The sequence below is a fragment of the Notamacropus eugenii genome, chromosome 1 (assembly GCF_028372415.1).
Source record: "Notamacropus eugenii isolate mMacEug1 chromosome 1, mMacEug1.pri_v2, whole genome shotgun sequence".
Lineage (NCBI taxonomy): Eukaryota > Metazoa > Chordata > Mammalia > Diprotodontia > Macropodidae > Notamacropus > Notamacropus eugenii.
The window spans coordinates 190,350,637-190,373,898 of NC_092872.1; the positions used below are offsets into that span (position 1 = coordinate 190,350,637).

The 23,262-nt window shown below is 36.9% G+C and overlaps 1 protein-coding gene across 7 annotated transcripts in view; it reads right to left on the reverse strand.

Moving 5' to 3' along the window:
* GPAM (glycerol-3-phosphate acyltransferase, mitochondrial) overlaps window positions 1-22,366 on the reverse strand; it is a 90,075-nt gene extending 67,709 nt beyond the window's left edge. For 4 of the 7 annotated variants that reach the window (XM_072622328.1, XM_072622327.1, XM_072622333.1 and 1 more), the window contains exon 1: window positions 1,713-1,802. The gene's annotated coding sequence lies outside the window, so the exon portion shown is untranslated. Of the gene's footprint in view, window positions 1-1,712; window positions 1,803-22,061 lie in introns of those variants that run through there. The other 3 variants (XM_072622375.1, XM_072622397.1, XM_072622347.1) reach the window with 2 other exon arrangements.
* Between the last annotated feature and the right edge of the window lie 896 nt (window positions 22,367-23,262).

Here is a 23,262-nt window from a genome sequence, read left to right on the forward strand (position 1 = left end):
GCCCAGAGGGGTAAAATACGTTGTGATGCTCCTGAAAGTCCCCTCTCTTCTGGGGAAATGAGATCCACAGAGGTATACTGCCCCCTGGAGAATTGAGTCCCTTTAAAGGGAGACCCTTCAAAGTGAGAACCCCACATTATTAGGTAGAAAGTTATCCAAGGGATAGAACTTGTCTTAGTCTGTGCTACTGCTTCCTCCAGGGCTGTATTTGGTCTTGAAGAACAGCCTCTCTCCAGCAGACCTAGCTGTGACCTATTTTTTATGCCAAGATCACCAGGAAATTGGAGTTTCCCCATTCTCCAAAGCCTAATGCCTCATACTGTCACATGAAACAATAGGCCCTTGCCCATCAAACTCAGAACCACTGGGGAAAGCTCAACCTGTTAAGTAAACATCAATTTAGTGGGGAGATAGGAAACGTTCCAGTCGTAGCAGCATCTGCATGGCGAATACAAGATTTGTAATTCATGAAGTCCCTTTGCCCTCCATTTCAGTACCCGGGGTCAATAGTCTAGGCTCCTTAACCTAGTTAGACCTCAGATTACAGCAACTAGGAATTAAAGAAAAAGCATTAAGGAAAAATAAGACTTAAAATAGTCAGAAAAATCAAGTATAAGAAAAGTAGTTTGAATAATTGCTTCATAACTCACGGAGCATAAGGAATTTCATATGGCGTTTCATATGAAGCCCATAAAAGTCCGCTTCTTTTTCTTTATATTCACAACATGTATTTCCCCAGGCATCTTTTAAAAATGCGAACTCTCTCCACTTCATCATCCCTTTGCTTAGTGACCGTTATCAGGTCACCACAAGGACTCCAGCTTTCATCACAGAGAATAGCCTTTAACATACGTTTCTGGCCAATTTCCTCATCCACTAAAAGTCTCTTATGGCACAAATGAAAGGAAACACATCTCAAATAAAATATAATCATGAAGCAAACTGGGAAAGCAGGCCTTAGGAAGGGAATTCAGAACTGGGGGCTTTTCCCAGAACATCTTCAGGTTGTCCTTTAATAAGTGCAAAGGGCAAACAGTTATATTCATACCCCACATACATTTGTGGATGGGTAAAGTGTATAACTTTAGGGACTAATCTCTTTTTCCACCCTTTGGAGATGCAGCCATGAAAAGAAAGCACCAAGAAAGAATTTGTACAAAATCAATAAGCTTAGAGCTAAGGTTCTCAATCTAATTTTTGGCATGGACCCTTCTAGCAGACTGCTGAGGCCTGAGGACTCCTCAGAATATAGTTTTTAAATGCAAAAAATACATAAGATTAGGAAGCCAATTACGTTAAAATACAATCCTCCAAACCTTTTCTTAAAAAAACCAAATTCATAGACCACGTTAAGAACCCCTAGTTATAGGAAAATTTGCTGGCCAAGAGAAAGGTAAAGCAAAGGCCTTTCAGAACTTAAATTAATTGGTCATAGCTTGTCTGGTTAGTTGTCTTTCCCAAGGTAAACAACAAACAAGGGAACACACTCATGTTACCATTGTTATTTTCAGAACCCAGGGAGGGATCTGGATGGCCAGAAGTGTTTCTAAGTTTTTCTAAATTTAGCATCTCCATAGTTATCTTCTCTTTTTTCCAATATTCAGACCTTAGTATCTGAAAGTACCACCTCCACCCCTTTGGATCTAACAGAGTTTCCTTTACCCTGTCCACCAGGAGACCACTCAAGAAATAGGACAGCATAGAAAAGTTACCTGGCTGCTCAGATGCTGAGGGGGTTTGGAGTTTGTAACAGGTTAATATAAAATAAGCCAGCTCACTGCTCTGGAGAGACCGCCACTAGCCAGGGAAAGTCTAAAAGCAGGGACTTCACTCTTCTAGATGCTTATTTGTGGAGCCTGGCTGATGGGCAGCAGATCCAGGACTTAGGAAATTCTCCAGTAACCTCAGCAAAAGTCTCTGATGATTGTAAACTCACCAAACACAAATGCCCCAACCAGTTCTCTGTTTTGAAACTGAGCAGGAGGAGGAAGTCTCTTTTAATCAAATAATAACCAGCCAGAGATAAGACATGATAATTCTCACTGGGTGGGCCAATCACAATTGCCCTTTCACCAAGAAAAGCAAACTAACCCAAAGCTTCTGGAATGAATATCAGCTCTGGTTATAATTTAATGATGCAGCAGGTGGTGTCTTCTTTACCTTGGCTTGGCTTGGTCTGGTTGGAAGATTTCTGGGGCAAACACAAGTACCTCCCCGGCCCATCCCCCTCCAGGCTGGATGGAGTTCCAAGTCAAAGCTTCATGTTCATTTTGTCACTTGGGAAAACAGACACTTGCCTATCAAAATCAAATTCATTGGAGAAAGAGAGTTTGTGCTGCTAAGGAAGCATCACTTTAGTGGGGTGATAGATAGTATTTAGGTCATCACAGTATAAGCATAGGGAATACCAGAGAATACATAGTTTCCCAAAAATACCAGAACAAACTCCCTTCTCTACCACCTTGGTCCATGGGGAGAGCAGATTCACGCATAAAAGACACTCAGTAGATATTTGTTGAAATCCAATTTAACTGATAGAACACTGAATTTAAAGCACAAGCAGGCATAGAGTTTGGGGTGTGCTGGCATATTTGTATACAGGTAGCACATGCTCACAGAATAGCCATAACTTCATATCATTCAATTACCATACCACTGAAAAGTTGAGTGTAAAAAAGAGTCCTTTCCCCCACTGATTTGCATTATAATTTCAGAGATACTGAGTCTTCACTTAAAATTGATCATTAGATGTCAGAAGATTTAAGCTTGCCTAAGAGCAATATTTTACATTTAAATCTGGGTTTTACATTTACAAAACTCATTCACACCCCTTGTCTTGTTCATTACACAGGAGCAAGGCAGGAAAGATGAAGCATGCTACCTACCTCCTGACAACGGAGTGATGGACTCAAAGTGTAGAAAGAGATACATTTAAGGACATGGCAAATGTGTGGACTTGTTTTGATATACTCCGCTAATTGGTTATAAGGATTGCTTTCCTATCATTTTATTTGGAGAGAGGGATTAGAAAAAAGAGAAAGTTAGCAATAATATTGACAAAAAGAAAAGCATAAAAGAGTCATGGAAACATCTTAAAAATACTTAGAAGGAAACCGGAGGAAATTTAGGAGCAAACGGACAAGCAGGATGGCTTTGAAAGTAATATGTTGGATTTCTTTCATACTTTTTCTTTAAAGCAAGTTGTACATAATAGATTCTTGGTTTCAGGTATAATCCTCTTTCTGTTCTCTTTTTTGGTGCTCTTTAATTCAGAATTTAATTTTTTTAAAAGAATCAAGGTAGGTAGAGAAAGTGTCATTGTTCTTTTTTGACCGATGACCAAATGAAGGTTTTACTTGCCTTAAATCATAACTGATAATAAAGTAACTGGAGTCAAAGTCTTTCACCTCTAAATTATAGGTGTTCTGTCAGCATGTTCTACCTGTATATAAATATGCCAGCACACACAGGCACACCCCATATTCTATGCCTACTTATGCTTTTAATTCACTGTTCTTTCAATTTAATTGCACTGAACTAATTTCAGTAAATATTTACTGTGTCTTTTATATATGAATCTATTCTCCCCAAGGACCAAGGGGGTAGAGAAGGGAATTTGCCCTGGTATTGAGGAAAATATTTTTGTGCTGTAGTTTTGCTAAATCTTTAGTAAATATCCCTAAATGTTATTGTGGTGCTAATTACTGGATCAGTCACTGATATAGAGAAGAGAAATATAATTGTCAATTGTTCTTGGGGAAAACACATTGGAATGGGATTCAAACCAATAGTATTTAGGGTTAGAAGAATCTTCCAAAACCTTAAAAGTGCTCCTAAAACCTTGGGGGGGGGGGGAGATGTATCTATTTACATCTGGAGCTGACTTGATAGTCCAGCTCATTTTACATATGAGGAATTGATGAGGCAAACAGGTGCCCAAGGTCACACAGCTAGTAAATGTCTGGGGCCAGATTGTAACTCAGGAAGCTGAGTGGTGCTCTATCCACTGAGTCACCTACCCACCCAAATTAAATTGTATTCATAGACAAAAAAAGAAAAAAAATCTCTTCTTTCAAGAAGCTTACATTTTATTAGGTAAATTTAATATACAAAGAATATTCAGGATAATACAGTTATTTCAGAAAGAAAAGAGTGTTAATGACTGAGGAAAAACAGGAAATGCCAGCGTCCCTTCTTTCTAGTCCCACTCTAGGGAATTCATTGCCTAGAACAAACATTTGAGTGCATTAGGGAAGTTTCATTTTAAAAAGGAACCTTTGTTGGAACCCTTTTGTCATGTGCCTAATCATCCACTAAAAAAGAAAATTGGAAATTTGGACTCTTATTAGAATTGATAAAAATGAGTTCACCTGAACATTCTTTTACCTGGCTAACATTGTCCTCCAGTCTGTTTCTATTAAAGGTGTGGCCCACATACCAACGTTTCTGGCAGGCCTGTATCATTTTTATTTAGTCATAGGTTTAGACATGTTCAGCAATGTGAACTCCAGGTATCACTCCCTTCTTTCACAAGTAATATTTCACCTTCCTTGAGCTCCATTTGTTCTAGCCCTCCCTGCCTAGAATATCATTCCTATCTAATGAATTTCTTAGTTTAACCCAGGGGACATTACAAAGGAAGTCTCATTCTATAAAAACCATTAGGGGAATAATACCCAGTGATGAAGCTAAGTATGAAGGGCTCTAGTCCCTCCAGAGAAACAAGGAGTTCACAATTAGGGATGAGGGGAGAGGGGAGGAGGTCCTCCTTACAGCTAGAAAACTAAAACCAAAAGGTTTTTCAAAGGGAATTCTTATAAGGCTTGTCATAAGGGATAATTTTATGCCTTTTTCCTTTCTTCCTCCCCTCTATTTCCCCCACTCTGTTTCTCCTTCCCCCTAAAAGTGACATGTGGGAAATAAGGCAGTGGAAACACCAGAGAACCTTTCAGAAAAGTTTCCACCTACTGAAATGAAGGTAGTCCAGTTCTTTAAGAACTGAAATATCAATCTGCTTCCTCTCACCCACACTAAGATTTGATTCCCAGTCCACATTAGTCAAAAATGAAGCAAAATGAATCAGAAGAAACCTGAGGATTAAAATGAGAAAACTTTATCCGGAGGCAGAGGTGGTGTGCTCTGAAGGGCAGTGTGGTAGAAGGAAGATGCCCCCACCTCCACCTCCCCAGTGACACCTTCACCAAACAGCCTTAACATTTTATTTTGTCACCCTTTCTCAAATACCGTCATGAGAAGAATCATTTGGGCTGAGTTCTTCTTCTAAAATTTACCAAGCCAGCCTCATCTTATACATCCACAATTTTGGAGGCTATCAGTCCTTCCCATCTGTAAATGAGCTGTAGCACATTGTTTCCCTCCAGAGATCGTAGAATAAAAACAATAAAAATTACAGGGAAGTTCGGTTCCACCCAAATTTCACTAAGTCCTACCAACATTCTTGTGATAAATAATGAAGATATGGTCTCCATTTTAGATATAAGGAAACGAAACTTCACATGGGTTTAATTATCATCTCTATACAGATGAAGGGATGCACATACATATGGATATTGTATACGTGTGTACGCACGTGCACGAGCATCCAAGTCCAATTTCTTCCTTGAACTTCAGTCTCACAACACCATATACCTAGTGAATATTTCAAGTGGGATGTCCAAAAATATTTCAAACTTAACATTTCCAAAACAGAGTGATTATCTTTTGCCTCAAACCCACTTCTCTTGGAAATTTCCTGTTTCTGTTTGAAGATTCCACTAGTCTTCTGACCTCACAAGTGTGAAATCTCAGTGTTATGTATATGTTTTCACTGCATCGTGCTTCCTTCTAACATACACCAAGAATAAGATGAAGTAGCAGCTTGGTACAGTACAAAGCATAGGAATAAAAGGATTCAGGTTTGCTTCTTACTATCTTTGCAATTTGGGTCTAGTCATTTCCTCTCTCTGGGCCTCATTTTCATCTATAAAACAGGGAAGTTGAAATACATGACCACTAAGATCCCTTCCAGTGCTAAATCCTGGGGATCACATGGAAAGCAAACTGAAGATAAAAAGAGGAAGGTCCTTAGGACAGGGATCACTGTGCAACAGAGGAAGACAAAGTACATCGGGTTTTTCAGTTAAAAGCCCCACTTGGACATTCACTGGAATTATAATTCACAAGTTATAATGGACAGAAGACAGAAAGATACAAACATCTTGCAGTAAAGCTCTCCATATTCTGGTCTAATTGGCCAGTTTAAAGAGTTTAGGAAACCTGGAGACATCCATGGGCTGGATGAAGTTCCTAGGACCAGACAGAGCTATGGCTGGAGTTTCATCTGCATTTATCCATCCATCCAAGGGGATCAAGGCAAGGACTGTGAGTCGAGTTTGATATACCCACCATCCATCTACATTAGAGACATAGTAGCTTGACCCGATTAATATGCAGTTAAATATAATGTTTAACAGGACATTTAAAGTTCACCTAGCGTTCTTCATTTTGTGAAGTCTTCACTATCTATTGCATGGATCTTCTCTATTTTGTGCTACCAAAAATAAAGTTTCCCCCCTTAATTTAGAGTCCATTTTGTCCTCAACATACTACAGTCACCAAGAAAGAATAATGCTCATTAAGCTTGAACCAAATAGATTTGCTAAGGCAACGGCAGCCCACTTAATCTTGTTTTCTCCATTTCTTGCTACTGATATTTATCACTATCCTCCCCCTTCAGTTGTATTTGCAGCAGGGTCAAATCATAAGTGCTTATTAAATGAATGGCTAAATACATGATTTTGTGTGCTGGTTCAAGTGTCCACATGTATATGCATGCATACATATATGTCTGTGCATTTCATTGTGTGTGTGTATAGGACACACAGAAAGATAAATATTATACAGATCAGAATATGATAAGGACAGAAGAGAGCAGATACAGAAGAAGTAAGAATAGAAAGGGTTTGTGTCTATGTATGTGGATACATACTACTTACATGTATATATGTGATATAGTCATGCATATGTTTATATATACATGTTTTAAGTCTGTGTTTGTATATATACATATATACACACAGATACACATCACGTGTATGTGTCATGTCATCTCTCTCTATTAGACAATCAAAAGTTCCTTTATAGCAAGGACTAGGTCTTATTTAATCATGCATTTCCCAGAGTGCATTATACATTGACCTTTGATAGATTCATGTATTCATTGTTTTGGGTTGCCTTTTCCATGCCTTTTCATTCTATGTAATTCTTGTCTACAATTCTCCATAAAAACTGCATAAAAGATCCACCCAATACAATGGTTGCAATAATTGTACCTTTTATCATCATCCTTTCTTTAAGTAAATACCAAAAATGATACTTCAATTATAGTTGACAATGAAAATAAATAATGTAAAAATACTGACAAATTCATCCTGTATCACATCCGTTTGTTGTTTTCTTTCCAGTTTCTTCTATAATGCTGGTGGGAGGATAGTTTGCTTGTATCACACACCAAGACTCTGCATCTACATCTCTGCCAGGTTTCAGCTCCACAGAATAAAACGCTCCTCCCAGTATAAGCTCATCATTTCTAATTTCATCACTACCCAAGCCTTTGATACCACTTTCCTCAACCTCTCTCTAATTAGAGATCTGGAGGATAGAGTACTAAACTCTTCCCAAAGCCTTTCTTTACAGAGAGCAGAAACTGGACTCCTAGTTCACTTTGAATCTGCAGCTCTGCATGATTTCAACTCCACAGAACAAGATGCCCTTGCACCAGGTACCCCCTGGATTGTTCCTCAACATTTAAGTTTCCTTTTGTGTATTGTCTTTTCCATTAGGTTGTAAGCTCCTTGAGAGCAGGACTGTCTTTCTGTTTCTTATTTGTACCTCAGTGCTTAGCACAGGCACATAGTAGGCACATAATAAATGATTATTGAATTGATTTTTTACTCTTTTCTGAGATGATATTTCTCATATTATCCTATACCATCATCCAAAATGTTTTTACAAAGGAGGTTATGCTACAGAGTTATGAAGTCCTTGACTTTCATGACTCCATTTGGCAAAGAGATAAAATCTGTGGTGACTGAGATAGTTTCTGAGTTCTTTTGCCTCCCTGTTTGTGGCAATTATATTTGCACTGTTTAAAGTTCTTTTGGAGAGCAGCATTATGTATTGCATAGAGAACCAGCTTTGAAGTAAAAAATTATCTACTCCAGTTGTGACTCTGAATCATAATGGCTGCATTTAATCATTTAATCATTTAATCTCTCAGTACATTAGAAAACTGACTATAAGTCACAAAAGAACAGGCAATCAGCATCCGTGAATGGAATTTCCACACTGAGAGTTCCCCTAGCAATGAATTCTACCCTCCCCCCAAAAAGAAAACACCTTAAGAAATATTTTTAGCATCAATTGGTTGTTAAAATATTTGGATTTTAAGCATTTGGATTTAAAACATCTGCCTTTTCATCTTTATCATGTATTCTAAATAAATAATAATTTAACCTTTATTCTAATCATTCTATGATCTGACTACAGATTGGCAGCTGATTCTGAAGAGAATTCTGTGGATACTTGGGTTCACTTTGTCCAGCACTATCTGACTTGTAATCCATGACCCAGGTATCTCCAAGTCCTCTGAAGTAATATAGATCAGTTCTAACTATGAGCCCCAAAGGGCTCATCACCCTCAATCTGGAGCTTAACTCTGAGAAAATCTTCAACATAAAGCTTAGATATAGTTTGTATCTAGGTTTTCCAAAATGTGGTAACAAAGTCCCCAACTCCTATATAGACAGATATTTGATGAACTAAAAGCATGAGTATAAGAAAGTTTTTATTTCATTCCACAGAAAATGCATAAAATTCAAAGAACTTACAGGATCCTGTGAACAGATGGAAACATAAGATGCTCAAATAGCCTATTAGACTTTCTCATATTGGGGGGGGCATCGATTAGGGGACCGTTTAAACTATTTTCCCTCACACTAGACTTGTACTAATGGACAAACACATGGAAGTAGTAAGGAGGATTAGTTAGGTCCAAATCTCTTGACGTCTCTTCTCATACCCTGAGTCTTCCATCTGTGGGGACCACATTGAATATACTCTTCCCTCACCATGAAGAATTCTATTGAGCAACTTTTCATTTAGCAGACCAGTGATTTATTCTTAAACTCAGTAGCTTTCTATTTCTTGGGAACTCAAGAATTTAGGAACTATGTAATTTATATGACTTATAAAGTAACTCCCATAGCAGGAAAAGTGAACTCTCAAGGTTTCTTCTCTCAGACAGTGTAGAAACACACACCCATTATTGATATGTGCTTGTATAGAAGTGATCAGTGATGTAACCATTATCTTGGATAAGAAAAATCCATTCTCAGGAAACCTAGTCTTTAAATCCTTGTTGCCTGACTGACTATTCTCAGAATAGGAGACAAGGGCAGAAGGAAGCTAGGAGTTTGTAGTCCATGATCTTTCTCTTAGTACATGTAAGCAAGTGTAGGAAGCTTAACACATCTTTTTGCCCACAACCATTAACTACTCTTGAAGGGCAGGAAATTGTATATGAGGATAGAATTCCTTCTCCTCTGCTTCATGACACAAGTTGACTGTTTTGCTCCTGTCTCGAAGTCCAGGGAAGAGGAAAGCATGTGGAAAAGGCCAAACTGGTGTTTCCACTTGTTTTTCTATAACTCACGTATATAAACCAGTTCTTCAAACAAGTTTGCCTTTCTGTGGCTCGGTTCAGTCAGTTTTCAGACAGAAGTGAGAATACCCAATCATGTCTCTTACATTATGACATGAAGTTGTGAGACTTCTGAGAACATTACAAGCTAGTAGCTTCCTTTATTTTTTTCTAACAAACCCTATTTTCCATCACATTTTGTTATTGTTCAGTCATTTCAGCTGTAGCTGACTCTTCATGACCCCATTTGAGGTTTTCTTGGCAAAGATACTGGAATGGGTTGCCATTTTCCTCTCTAGCCCATTTTATAAATAAGGAAACTGAGACAAACAGGATAAAGTGATTTCCCCAGGTCATATAGCTAGAAGTGATTGAGGCTGGCTGTGAACCCAGGAATGTGAGTTTTCCTGACTCTAGGCATGGCACTTTATTCACTATGCCACCTGGGTGCCCTATCCTCCTTTTTTATTCCATTTTTACTATTCTCCTGTGTGCTCACTTTTACAGTGAAGTCATTAGTTATCCAGGTATATATTGATTTGTCCTGGAAGAGCTTGCCAAGTCCTTCATATTATTTCTCTGCTTCTTCATCTTCTGGAATACTTGTTTATGCAAAAGCAATAATTATCTCCACAATGAACTCTCTGTTGCTGTTCTCATAAGCACCGAAATATGAAATCATCAATTGTCCTATGAAATTAGTTTTTTCATGTGCCTTTGGGCATAGTATGAACCCAACTTTTCAAAGATCTCTAATCTACTTCTTTCTCTCTGAGAAGAATTTGCAAGCCAAGTTATCTCCTTTCAGTTAGATACAACTTCATTTATAGTGAATATGTTAATATGGATTCTTTTTCTGGCAACATGGCACCTCATTGATCATTGAACAAAGATCATGTGAAGACTACCAACAATTAACTTATTTTTATAAGCATTTTAATCTTTGTGATTCTTAGGTCTCCCCGTCGCATTTTCTGACCCTTCTCCATTATCAGTTACCATAGAAGCAGATTTATGGGACTGAGAGTCATTTTGCATATGTCCTACAGTAACATGAAATGATTTAGTCTACTTTGCATTTTTTTGTTACGTTCCTATTCTCCTCTGTAAATGCTCTTTGGATTATTTGTCTTAATTAGATCTTATATCAAGCTTTCTTCAGATTCATTTTCTCTTCAGTTGCTTTCCCTCTCTACTTTGTGAGATGATAATGCTCATAATTTTCTATTATTTTGTCCCATACTTGGCAAATGAGCTCCTACTCAAAATCAGTATGTTACTTAACTGCTAAAAGTCAATGGAGGCAAAAATTTCACCATCTGATGGTCGGTTTCTACTTGTTGTGCTAGCATGGTCCTTGAACAACAAACATAAAATCTATCACAGAGTCTCTACTCAAAACAATTCTAATTTGGCATAACTTGCCAACCACCAGCATCAGCTTTGAGGATTCAGAGTAACTTCTCTGTCAGAGAGAGGCACTGGAATAAGACTTTTGTAGAAGCACTACAGAGGAAGTATTTAATAATTGTTAAGTATACAGATGAATTTTACTTCACTTGAGACAAGTATCAGAAGCCCCAGTTTGGAAATTAACTTTAGGCTGTATAAAGTCTTTCCTTGGAAGCTAGGTCAGAAGCATTTTCTTACACTATGTATATCAGATTCACCCTCAAAGGTAGAGAAACTGACCAAAGAAACTGAGTGAAGTAATTATAGCAATGGATCTTCAGAACATCTGTGCCTTTGATGACTCAGTCAAACCTTAGGGAGGAAATCTATATGTGTTCCCACTCCTGATGGCATCTTGAAAGCAGAGAACAAAATGTTTGCAAAGTTGAAAAAGTCAGAACAAATGGCCATCTTAGGACATAGTGAATATCATAGTGATGATGATGATAAATATGACTCAGAGTTGACCTTCAGTGGCTCAGACTTAGACTATTTAGAACAACCAACACATTCTGGCAATAACAACAAAAAGTAGCCAAAAAAGTAAAAGTTCAGCCAAACAGATTCTTGTAGAATAAATAAATAGGTTGACTGAATTTTTAATTTTTAAACCACTACTTTTAACTATTCCACCCATGGAGTAGAAATACTAAATTTGGGTTCCAATCCCCACTGAATCCTGAAAGAATATAAATTCCATGAGGAGAAAGTCTGTTTCACTTTGCACTTCATCTCTGCATCCCCAGTGCCTGAGATATAGCAGGAGCTTAATAAATACTTCTTGACTAAGTTACCTGTGCCCCTTGGCAACTTCACCCTTATACTCACATGTAGATTCTCAGAGTTAGAAGAGGTCTCGGAGGTGATCCGGAACCACTCTAACCTGACCAGAAATGTCCTCTAAAACATTCATTTATCTAACATTGAGTGTCTACGTCTTATGAAGTACTATGCTAGGTCCTGGTGAGGCAAAATTTTTAAAATTGTGTTATCCCTGCCTTCAAGAAATTCATATTATACCACCGAAATACTTCAAGAACACAGATAAATATGATTCAAGTTAGGGAGTGACAGAAGGGGCAAAGATAGAATCTTGGCAAGGTGCTCTGAAAAAATTTGGGTAGGGAAAGAATACTTTAAAGTGTGGGATCAGGAAAGACTGAAGAAGAATGGAAGCATCTAAATTGAACCTTGAAGGAAGCTAAAGATTCAGAAATGGGGAAATATGGAGGGAGTATACATCAGACATGGGAGACAGTTTGTGTGACTACAGGAAAGTTAGACAAGGAATATAAAGTTCAGGAACAGGTAGCTCAATTTGTTCATAATACAGAATGTGTAAAGGGGTGAAATAAATGTGAAATAAAGCTGGAAAGAGAAGTTTGAGCCAGGCTATGGAGGTCCCTAAATGCGAGGTGAAGGAGTTTTGTTTTGTTTTACTTTCTATCCTAAAGACAATAGGAAGCAACCAAAGGTTTTTGAGCTGGGGTGGGACATGATCACATGTATACCTTAGGAAGATTATTTTGGTGATATGTTGGGGGTAGATTGGGGAGGACTTGAAGCTACAAAGGATATCAGAATGGAAACTACTACTACAGGCAGAAGGCTTTGAAGAGGCGCTGAATGAAATGTGGAATGATCAAGAATAATTTGAAATGAGGCTTTTTATTTACATTGGGCTTATGATGAAATCAATTTCTCCAACATTAATTCATCTCTCTGAGAAGATCCTGCAAGCCATCCTCTCAAACAGATATAATTTAATTTCACTTAACTGATAGTGAGAATGTCAAAATGTATTAATAGAAAGAAAGGAGTAGATGCAAGAGGGATGATATAATTGACAAAACTTGACAACTGATTGAACATGGGGGGCTAATTCAAGAAGACTGGGGACTGAAAAGAATAAAACCATTTAGTAATTAGATCATTGATAACCTTTGAAAAATCAGCATCAGTAGACGAGAGGGAAAAGAAACCAACCTGCAAAATTTGGAAATGAGGGAATAATGAGGAAGTGAAGTCAATGAAGTTTGACAACAGCTCTTTGACGTTCACAGCTTTTGTTGTGTTATCTCAAAACAATCCTATGAGGTAGGTGCTGTATCCTGATCCTCACAACTACTAGTGCCCTCCCTCCCAAACTACCTTCTATTGAATTCCCTTGTATTTATCCCCTTTATATAATATTATTATATGTACTTGTCTCACATTGCAGTATATACTACTTCTAAACAGAGATTGTTTCATTCTCTGTACTTATATCCCCAGAGTCCAACCCAGTGACTGGCATGTTGTCGTTGCTGTTGAGTCATTCAGTCTTGTCCAATTCTTTGTGACTCCATGGACCATAACATGCCAATACTGTCTGAGAGGTTTTCTTGGCAAAGATACTGGCATGGTTTGCCATTCTCTAGTGGATTAAGGCAAATGGAGGTTAAGTGACTTGCCCAGGGTCACACAGCTAATCAGTGTCTGAGACTGGATTTGAATTCAGGTCTTCCTGACTCCAGATCCAGCATTCTATCCACTGAACCACCTTGCTGCCATTGGACATGTAATAGGTGTGTAATGTATGACTGAATGATCAGTTCATTGATTCTTAAAGCCTGTTGTTCCCAACAGATCACAATACACTTCTGCCTGAGCATATGGAATTTCCAAGCACAGAGATCTGCATCTGAGACTCAGGTTAATATGTCTAGTGAAAAGAATAACTGAAAAAGATTTTATAGATCGTAAGGGCAGTTGTTAGGGAGTCTATGAGATGCGGATTCAGAAAGGTTTTCAGGGACTGAAGCCAGAGAAACCTAAACTAAGCCTGCTACCAGCTGAGTTGGAAGGAAACATATCCTCTTGGTCCATTTGGATGCATCTGAAACTTCTTGTTCTTGCCATTATGTTTGCAAAGTGGCTTTATATTGATAAACTGCCCTGTGATTTTTTGATTTGGTTTGTCCAACGGCTTGAGAGCCAGCAACCTCAGATCAGTTCTGATTTAACCCTAACTCTTCTATTCCATGGTTTTGTAGGACTGGATCCAAGCAGAAAATCAAATTGTAAAATGTCCAAATAGTTTGCAAGAAAGTGTGATTTGGTCAAAATGCAGAAAGAAAGAAAGGATAAGCTATTGATTTCGTATGCTTTTTTCATTTGAGCATTTTTCTAATGCTGCACAGACTATGCATCAAAGTGAAATGCCGTGGCATTCCCTGTGCCAAAAAATAAATTATTAGAGTATTTTATATATTTACCCAAAATTCATTGTCAGCATGATCCCAAATCTCAAGATGTAATATAATTTGATGTTCATTTTAGCCCGTGATATTTACTTGACCTAGAGAGACAAAAGTGATAAAAGTGTTGGATTTGGAATTCAAATCTCACCCCTGTAATTTACTCAATGTGACTACAGACAAGTCACTTAAGTTTTCCCAGCCTCAATTTTCTCACCTGTAAAATGGGGATAATAATACCTGTAGTACTTGCTTCACAAGAGTTGTTGTGAGGATCAAATGAAATAATGTGTGTAAAGTGACTTACAAATCTTAAGTATGTGTTATATAAAATTATATAAGCTGTATTATTCATGTTAATTATTAGCAATTAAAATATTATTTATTAATAGTCAAATCAATATTCAAAACAATGAAATTTGTAATGTAAATTGTAGATGACTTTTTTGAGGAATTTAGTTAACAAAGGGCAGAAGAGAAATAGGACAACAGTGGGGATGGAAGGACCAAATGAGGGAACTTTTTTTTTTAGGATGGGGAGACACGGACATGTTTGTAAATAGTAAGTAATGAGCCAATGGACAGGGAGAGATTGAAACTAAGTGAGAATAGGAATGATGAAGGGAGCAATCTGTTGGAAGAGATGGGATATGGAATGGGATCGCTTGAACAAACAGAAGGTTTAGTTTTGATAATGAGAAAGGTCACTTCATTATGTGAGAGAGGAATGAAGGAGATAATAAGTAGCAAAAGGAATCTGAGTATTAGAAAATGAGGAATGAAGGGGAAAAGAGAATTAACAGAGAATAGCCTCAATTCTTTCTGTAAAATATTACACAAGTCTCTCAGCTGAGATGATGGGAGAGAGGAGTCATGGCAGGCTTAAGGGGAGATGAAAAGTTTTGGAAGAATGGGATGTGGAGAGTGAGATAGTGAGTTGATGAGGAAGATAAACACTGCCTAGCACCAGTGAGGGTTCAGTGAAGGTTATGCTACAAAAATTTGTAGTGGACCCAGTCAAAATGGTTCTGTGATTTTCTCCACCTTCATTTAGCAGCACATGTGTAAGAGTGAAGGTGGTGAATTTTGGGAGCTATCCAGCACTAACCAGCAGTATCTATTCTCATTATGTGCATGATCATATTCTAAATTGTATAACACTGATTTGTATACATGAATAATGACCCCTTCCTAATCACTTCAGGTTAGGGATCCTATCAATTATATTTATATCTCTCTCAATATATATCAGGGTAATATGCAAATAATAAGCATTTAATAAGAGTTTATTGAATGAGTGAAATTTTAGCTAATGTCTGAGGGGAAGAGAAAAAAATTTTTAGTAAGACTAAATTCACTGACACTAATTCATTGTTGGTGGAATTGTGAATTGATCCAACCATTCTGGAGGACAATAAGGAATTATGTCCAAAGAGATATTAAATTGCCTATATCCTTTGATGCAGCAATACCACTAAGAGGTCTATTTCCAGACATGGTTAGAGAAAAAGGAAAAAGACCTATATATTCTAAAATATTTATAGCAGTTCTCTTTGTAGTGTCAAAGAACTGGAAATTGTGGAGATACCTGCCAATTGGGAATGACTGAACAAGTTGTGGTTTGTGATTGTGATGGAATACTACTGTACTGTAAGAAATGATGAGCTCAATGATCTTAGATAAACATGGCTAGACTTGCATGAAATAATAAAGCATAAAATGAGCAGAACCAAGAGAATATTGTATACAGTAACTACCATATTGTTTTAAGAACAACTTTGAGCAAATGTCATTTTGAATATTATAAATACCCAAGTTAACTATTTGACTCTTATAAATACCCAAATATGAAGAAAGACTCTATTTGCATCCAGAGTGAGAACTGATCAAGGGAAGTATGTACATAATAATTTCACATGTAGATATATGTACATATGTGTGTATATATATATATATATACACACATATGTACACACATATTTGTGTCTAATGACAGCCATCTTTAGGGCAAGGAAGGGAAAAGTGGAAAAAAGAAATTTACATGATAATTTTACTATATATTTAAAGGAATAGATTTGTGATTTCACATGCAATAACTGTTTTATTATACCATGTTATAGAAATACTTATTTTATTCCATAAATTAAAAATTTAATAATAAAATTTATTATATACATATATATATAATAATTAATCAATTAATTTAAAAGAATCTTTTTAGGAAATAGCTTTGGAGTTGGTATAGTCCCCTAACTCATGAAAGTGATCCACATTTCACACCCAAAAGCTAGATTGTGCTAACTTAGTTTCATGTACCTTAGCACCTCAACAGACAGCAAAATAGAAGGCAAAAACTTTGAAGTCAAAAATTAACCTTGTTAATAGACATCTTAAACTTATTTCAGTCTTATTTCATATTATTTTCCTGGAAACATTCCATGCTCCAAATTGAATTACTTGCTATTGCATGAAATTAACATGGCTCTTCCTACTTCCTTGCATTTACACAAAAATTATCATTCATGTCTCAAATGTTCTCTTTCATAATCTTTGCCTTTCAGATTATACAACTACAGAGCTTTAGAGTTGGAAAGGAAGCCAGTAGCCATTTAGCCCAACCTGTATTTGAATCCTCTACAATACAACCAAGTGACCATTAAGTCTAGGATTGAAGAACTTATGACCTTCCTTCCCAAGGCAGCCCGTTCCACTTTGGGATACTTGCAACTGCTAGGACTTTCTCCCCTCTCCCTCCTTACTTCAGCCTAAATTTTTTTCTTTGCAACTTCTACCCATTGTTTCTAGTTCTGCTTTCTGGGGCCCAACAGAGTAATTTTAATTCTTCTTTCACGTAAAACCCATTCAAATACTCAATGATCATTTCATATCAGTCTTCCTCAGGCTAAGCATCCCCTATTCCCTTAACTCATTTTCATATGTCATGAACTTGAGGCCCTTCACCATCCTGACTCCCTAGTTTATTAACATCTTTCCTAAAATGCGGTGCCCCCAGCTGAACAGGACTCTGCTTTTGGAGTTGGATATCACCTCCTTACTCAAGGAAGCCCTACCACTTTATTTAAATCGCAGAACACATTTGCTTTTTGGTCTATCATGTCCAACTGTTGACTCATTGTTCTAGGAGCCGACTGTCTTCCAAATTTGGTCTTTAAAGCTTTGAAAAATATACATTTATTTTTATTAAGTCCTGCTAGTATTCTAGTCTGTTAAGATCTTTTTGATTTCTGATTTTTCTTATAGTTTAATAGCTTACCTATTGAGAATGGTTCTAAATTTTATGTATTCATGTTAATTTGTAAATATTGTATATTATATTGCATATTATTTATTTGTATATATACAGTATATTTGGTATATACATTTTTTATTTTTGTATATATTTTGTGTATTCATATTTTGGTACATATTTAATATAAGACTTTTAGAGGTAACAATGCATGCAAATATTTTACCATGCTATAGTTTCTGTTCTAATTATAATCTTGATTGATTTTATTTGTGAAAAGGCATTTTAATTTTATATAGCCCAAATAGTCTATTTTGTCTCTTCTGTATATTGTTTAGGTAAAAAAAATTTTTCACTAGTCATATTTTTAATAGTATCAGATCTGGTTCTAGGCTCATTTTTTTTTTTAATAGTGTAGCACTTCTATATTCAGGCAATTATTCATTTTGACATTATCAGGGTGGGTATATGGTATAATATGACTATTTAAACTCCATTTCTACCAAATTGCTTTCTAGTTTTCATAACAGTCCTTAACCAAAAAAGGAGTCATTCTTCCCAGTAATTTATATTCTTGGATTTACCAAAAATGGAAATACTGCTTTCAGTGACTTCTGTTCCTTGCTTACCTAGCATGTTCCACTTGTGCACTTTTCTATTTTATAGTCCATTCTAGAAGGTTTCAATGAGCATTTCTTTATAATATAAAGTGAGGTTTACTTAAGCTTTCTCCCTTCATTCATGCTTTTTATCATTATTTTCCTTTGAAATTTTAGAATTTTTTTCTTCCAAAATGATTTTATTATTTTATATAGTTCTACAAAGAACCTCTTAATTATTTGATTGAGATAAGATTGAATCTGTAAACTAATTTAGAAAACATTTTATTATAGGTATAATAAAATGGGTAGTAATAATTTTATGTTGGGATAATCCAGCCATGATAAAAGTAGCTAACATTAACTGTGGACCATGAGCAGTGATTATCTTTCTAATAATATCGTCTTTTATTTCTATGTTTTTTGTAGTTTTATTTATGTAAATCTTTGTCTACCATCACTGCTTTATCATATTTCTGTTTCAACCTTCTCATCTGTTTTGTGAACTCCTTCCTCATCTATTTCCTCTTTCTGTCCAAGTCATTATTGACAAAATAGCTTATGTTTCCATTCATCTTCATACACATACTTTATACCATGCTTCCCACTTCTTATACCTGGATTACCCACCTACCAATATATATCTTTGAATATATAGTGCTATCCCCAACCTATCCTCCTTTTAACTATAGTTTATATTGAAAAAGGTTTACTCATACAACTTTGTACTCCTACAACTTTGTATTCTGGTTATGAGTATCATCCCATCAAACCTCAGGGTTGCCTATGTAACCTAATTAGCCTCTTTGTTTTAGGGCCTCTGGGACAACAGGTATGTGGTAGCTAGAGTACCCAACCTACAGTCAGGAAAGCTCATCTTCCTGAGTTCAAATCAGATCTCAGATACTCACTAGCTGTGGGACCTTGGGCAAGTCACTTAACCCTGTTTGCCTCAGTTTCCTCATCTGTAAAATAACCTGGAGAAGGAAATGGCAAAGCACTCCAGTATCCTTGCCAAGAAAACCTCAGATGGGGTCATGAAGAATCAGACACAACTGAGAAGCAAACGCACAACAACATTAGGGTCTCTACATCTTGCTTGCATTTATTTATTTTCTTGTACCTATATTCTTTACATATATGTACAGATATTGAAGGTTAAGATTATTCCTTACTTGGATTTTTGTTTCTTGTGAACTTATGGGTATCTCAATTATTATACTTCCTCCTACACTGTAGCTAATCTCTGAAGTATCTATTGTGGTGAATATACATAGGCAGCTTTCCCCTAAACCCTTTCTTTTCAAATTAAAGTTGAGATTTTCAAGTCTCCGTTTTTAACATCTCTTGGACAAGGAGTCTGTCATTTTTCTGTTTCAAACCATGCTCCAGAAATCCAAATACCACTCACAGACAACATCCTCTTAACCAGCTGTTCATTTCCAAAACCTGCTTTGTCTTCATCCCTAGACTTCATTTAGCAGCAGGAACGAGAATATCACCTAGGCCCATATGGCCTCTACTTCCTTTCCCAAGACTTTGTAGTATTTGGCAATTCTAAGTTCTTTCCGGCAGCATCATTTGTACTCACAGAGATCACCAATACTTGATAGCAGTTTGATTAAATGAGTAGTCTTTTGGAGTTCTCTGATCACATGTTGTTTGTCCTTCATTCTTGAAGAAGACCAATGAAGTCTTGAATACTTGGAAGATAAAAGACCTCTGTTGTTATCAAGGTCAAAAGGTATGCCTACAACCCCGCTTCTAACAGGGAATTACCACCCACCACTATTCTGTTCATCAGACTCTTACTGACAGCTCCTCCTCTTTGGAAAGAACGTAGCTACTACTTCCATACCCACCTTCCTTCTCTGTCACTAACTCCTTTACCTTGTCTTACCAACTTGTTTTCTTTTTTACTCATCTTACTTTACTAATTAGCCTTTCTTTAAATTTTTCTTTTCCTTGTATTCTTCCTCTTAATAATTTAGCCCTCCTTCAGATTGAACTCTTCTCCTTTAACTCACGTTATTCTCCTTCAGTTTGTCCTAATGTTCTCCCAAATATTTTCCCCTAAGTTCAACCTTTGGACTTCCTCACAATTCCAAACATATTCCAAACACCATTAAAATGTTCTTCTTTCTTCTGCTTGAGTATTTCCCCTTCTACAGTCCCTTCTACCATGCAAATTTCTCCTTCAGAAGCAGGAAGTTAAAAATGTCTTTCTTTGAGGCTTAGCTAATACCTTATCTTTCAGGACTCCATCATCTTATAGTTTTCTCCCTCCACAAGTATTTCTAGATCACTGTCTGATCTTTTTTGCCCCATTTACTCCCTATCATGTATCAAACTTATTTCTCTATGCAGAGTGTCCCTCTCTCTGGTAAAATGTGAGCTTCTTGAGGGTAGGAACAGTTTTTCTGTTGCTTGTTGATAGCAGAAACGGTCAGTTTGTTGACATTGAAATTGATTAGGTCTCAGTGTCACTTCAAGGTCATCTAAATTTTTATCCTCAAATCAGTTCTTCTGTGTTCAACTATAGGATATTTATTCAATTCCAAAGCAATAATATGAATTAAAATAATAGTTGAAAGAGTTCTGTGCTATGGGAACTTGAATTTCAGTCCGAAATCTTTCATTAACTACTATACTTGTCCTCAGGTATTTAAAAGACTGCTACGTAGATGACTGATTATACTTATTCTACCTGAACATTGAGCATAGTGACATAAGCAATAAATGAAGTAGCAAAGAAGCCTATTTTGACTTGATTTCAGAAAAAAAAGAGTTATCTAAAAATCTAAAGTCTAGAATGGGCTGCCTTGAATAATGGCTCCTTCTTCACTGAAGATTTTCAAGCAAAGGCTGGCTGACCATTTGCTAGATATCTTGTAGGAGGGACTGTGGATGGGGGAGGGAGGGTTAGGTTGCTGAGTTCCCTTCCAAATCTAAATTCTGTGATACTCCTGTAGGCAAGTCAATTAACTTCCTTGGTGCTTCAGTTTCTTCATCTTTAAAATGGGGCTAATAATCGTTATTTTCTCCCTCATAATGTTATGCTAAGGATCAGATATTTCTTTTAAAGCATTATGGAAAGTGTAAATTTCTGCATAAATACCAGGTAAAATGACTCTCTATTAGGGGAAGGGCTTCCTTTTGATGAAGGAAAGCTTTTAAAAATAATTTTCCCCCATTACATGCAAAAACAATTTTAATATTCTTTTTTCCAAATATTGAGCTCCAAATTCTCTCCCTCCCTTCCTCCCCACCCCACCCCTATGGAGAAGACAGGAAATTTGACATAGGTTATGCATGTGTAGTCATGAAAAACATTTCCACTTAAGTCATGCTGTGAAAGAGAAGACAGACCAAAAAAAAAAACAAGGAAAAGAAATTAAAGAAAAAGTATCTTTGATCTGCATTCAAGTTCTATCAGTTTTTTCTTTGGAGTTGGTCAGTCAGTACCTTTTATTACAAGTTTGTAAGAGGCTTTAAAAAAATAAAATTTCTTTTTATTGAAATCTTTTGTTTCTACAGCACCTTCGTACACGTACATATACAATATCCTTCTCCCACTGCCTCCCCCTAAAAAAGAGGAAAAAAGTCATTCAAGAAAATGAACCATTCAAAAAACATCCACTGTGTCTGACAGGAAATGCAATATTCCACCCTGAGAGAAGCTTTTAAGAAAAAAAATCTCCCTAAGATGAAGGACTGAAAGAAAAGAATGCAAACTGTTTATACAACAAAAACTTTGTTGACATTTCCCTCATCATGATATTTGGGGTGCCAATTTCCTTTTCCTATTGAGAAAAAATACTTACAATTATATAGCGAATCAGAGCAGACCTCTATCCTCTTCTGTCCCAAGTGAAAATGATTTGACTCGTCTGTTTTACCAATGACGTTTCAAAAAGTACTGCTCTTTCATTTTTCCAATGCAGCATAGTCTCAGGATGCTACCTTGGTTGCTGAAAGCCAGAGAACTGAAGCCCAGTTAATTGTTCCAATTGACTTAAAGCAAATAGTTTTGCCAGCCACAGAGTCAGACGGGGACCACCTGAGGGAGCCTGCCATGGCCTGTCTTGTCACAGAAATAGAATCTTAGAGCCAGGAAATCATCTAGGCCAAATTTTCATTTCATTTCACAGATATAGAAAATGAGGATCAAAGAGATTAAGTGATTCGCTCAAGGTCACATAACTACTAAGGAGCAGAGGGAGGAGGGCTTGAAGTCCAGCTTCCTGAATCTCAGTCTACAGATCTTTCTACTATATTAAAGGCCTTTGTTCTGTGTGCCACATTTGTTTGTTTGTGTAATTTATGCTATTGCATTCTGGGAAGGCCAGGCTGGTATATTTTTTTCTTTTCATATTTGGCATTCCTCAGAACTGTCAGAGCCCTTTGTGGGGGGAGGGGGAGGGGAGGCAGAAATGGAAGCATTTTGTAGTTAAATCTTGTCTTTCTCCTTCCCCTTCTCCCTATCCTCATGGATTGTTCTAACTAGAAGGGACTTAGGAATCATCTTAGCAACCACCTTTATTTTACAGAGGCCAAGAGAGGTTTGGTGACTTTCCCAGGGCCACACAACATGGGCATAGTATGTGGCAGCCCAGTCTTAAATCTAGGCCTTGTGACTTTAGAATGCTAGCCAGGGCTCTTTCCACTACCCCACACCAAGGAATATTATGACCATGAAATATTAATATTAATCAATAAACTCAAGACCTTAGTGATAAGAGAAAGCAACAAAACCGTGCCATTGGTGAGGATGCTTGAAATGGAGTCAATGCCTGTGAACAAATGTCTAACTTGAACATCCTGGTCTCCCACCTTCACACACATACACACATGCACACGCACACACACGCATACACACACGCTCCTTACTTAATCCAGTTGCTTTGTTTTTCTGTTTCTATTTTGTTGTTGTTGTGGAAGTCATTTCAGTCCTGTCCGACTCTTCATGTTCCCGTTTGGGGTTTTCTTGGCAGAGATACTGGAGCACTTTGTGATTTCCTTCTC